Source organism: Triticum urartu, chromosome 4, assembly GCF_003073215.2.
Source record: "Triticum urartu cultivar G1812 chromosome 4, Tu2.1, whole genome shotgun sequence".
NCBI classification, from domain to species: domain Eukaryota; kingdom Viridiplantae; phylum Streptophyta; class Magnoliopsida; order Poales; family Poaceae; genus Triticum; species Triticum urartu.
The window spans coordinates 196,134,541-196,136,981 of NC_053025.1; the positions used below are offsets into that span (position 1 = coordinate 196,134,541).

At 38.3% G+C, this 2,441-nt stretch overlaps 1 long non-coding RNA gene across 1 annotated transcript; it reads left to right on the forward strand.

Moving 5' to 3' along the window:
* Window positions 1-696: 696 nt before the first annotated feature.
* On the forward strand, window positions 697-2,091 carry LOC125553755. The gene is made up of 2 exons (XR_007304183.1): window positions 697-1,180; window positions 2,033-2,091. It is a non-coding gene; the product is annotated as an uncharacterized LOC125553755 (long non-coding RNA).
* Window positions 2,092-2,441: the final 350 nt, after the last annotated feature.

The following is a 2,441-nucleotide window of genomic DNA, read 5'->3' on the forward strand; positions in this document are numbered from 1 at the left end:
AACCTTTTGATTCTTGTTTCAAATATTTCACCCAATTGCTTTTTTTTAGACACCTACAAAATATTTTAAAACCGCAAATAAAAATGGAGTGAGAATAAAATGACTTTCTCAAATGTGGTGGATAAAAAAATCATTTGAAGTTCCTTGAATTTTGGAGTTCCATTAGAAATTGAATCTCATTTGAAATTTTAATGCCATTTAAATATTTCCAACAAATTTAATGAGAGGAGATAATGTGACTTCTCCAAAATATATTTGGAAATATTTAGTACTGCATAATTATCATTTCGCGAATTTGCAGAACTCTAAACTGAATTTTTGATTATTTCAATTATGTCCATAAAGTGTGAAGGGTAGTTTGTGAACAAATTTAATTTTCTTAAATTCGGAGACTAATTTTCTTGGACTCTAAATAATGTTGGCACTAATGTAAACATTTTTATTATTTGTTCTAAGTAACTTTTTGTGCACGTACTTATGTACGTAATTATATTTCAATCCTAATTCCTAAACTATCTAGCTTGACCCAGCTCTCAAAATCTCGGACAGGCGCGAGATAACAGCAGTACAGCCCACCTTGTTTTTGTATTTTTTTTCTTTCCTTGCCTTTTTCCTTTGGGCCAATTTCTTCCACTAAGGCCCATACGCGCACGCTTCTTCTTCCTCCTCGTTCATGTTCACAGGAACACGAACAGATGCTACATCCATGGCGCCTCCACCTCTTCCTTCCCTCCTCTTCCTCTCCCAACCCACTAACCTCCAGAACCGGTTCCCCTCTCCTCCCTCGACCCCTCCCCTCCACTAGTGCGCCCTAATCCCCCCTAATGGCCATTAGAACCATAGGTAACTGCTGCCATTAACGCCCTTAAATCCGACGATGCCCCGCTCTCCTCTGGCTCCACCTAACCCTCTATAAAAGCCCAAGGAGTCTCCCAGGTTCTCCTTGTCCGAAGCCCTCTTCTTTCGGGAGCTATATCCCTCCCCATCCCGATCAATTGCTCGGTCGGAGTTCAGCAACTCCGGCGGCCGCTCCACGCCGTCACGGGACTAGACCGAGCCCGGGACATTGCCCAACGGACTTCCCTCGTCGACATCTTCAACGTTCTTCTTCTACTTGATGTCAGGGAGTTTCTTCCACAACTCCGGCGACCTTATTCCCCAACTCCGGCGACCAACTCCGGTGAGCTCTCTCTAAATCCCGTAATTCTTTCTTTTTAGAAAATATCAAACTTCGGAAATTCATATCTTCCAAACCGTATGTCCGATTTTGACAAATAAGATATCCCCGGATTCGTTGAAACATGTACATTTTTATGAAATTATAAAATCTCACTTTTGGGCAAATTAAAATTTAGTTTCGATTTAAATGTTAAGATGAGTATTTTTACTATATCTTTTATTCTGTAATTCATATAAAAATGTTTTATATATGAAAGTTGGACCTTAGGACCTGACCTTTCTGTTAGAACTCATTGCATGAATTTTCAGCAATGTTTAGTTGAAGTTTTAACATCAACATCTTAGTTTGACCTTCTTTGATGATCGTTTAATAACTTTGTTAAATTAGAATTTGACTATAGGTTAAATCTCTTAGATGAATCCCTAGAAACCCTCTCTGGTCATTTGAAACCACCACAAAATTTGGAGTTACAAGATTAAGAATTTAATTCTCTTATCTTGAACTTATGCCATACCCATTTCCATTTAACACAAGTCAAAATATTTCGATCGAACCCATTATAGACTTTGTTGTCGTAGAACCCGGTCTCACAACCCTTAAAACCAAATCCTCACTTAGTATCAATATTAACCAATCCTAGAATATGATTGTCATATTTTCTTCATAGACTACATCTGATCCTATATCAACCCTAACCATGCCCTAGAAATTATGATAGTGGCAACCGAATAATTTGTGTTGTTATTTGGATCTTCATTTGGATTTTTTATTGTATGTTGAATGCTTGCTTGATTCATTGTTATGTGAATGTGGATATGCCGAGTGGCTTACTTGAGTTATTTATCGCGTTAGATTACGACGAGTGCGAAGGTGAATTCTACGAGGAGGTAGAACCTACTGCAAAACCGAAGGCAAGTTGCAAATTGATCATGCTCTGACCTATGTTTTCATATTATGCATAATCCTTTGTATTTTAATGCTATGCATGTTTTATAAAAGTTTTACAAAGTATTATTACTAGCTAGAGCCATAGGTTCAAGACTTGCAACCATGCTTGGCCACGCTTGCACAAAATGGGTGGGATGAAAACTAAAATTGTTTTGAACCTCTAAACTTGCCTCTTTTGGGGTAACGTTTTGTGAAAACTTTTGGAAAACAAAACTATATACTATTTTACTTCTATTCCCTGGGCGGAATGGTATTGACGGGAGCGTCTACAAGTGATTGCGCCCATCGGGGTCTTGCAGTGAATGCGCCCGAC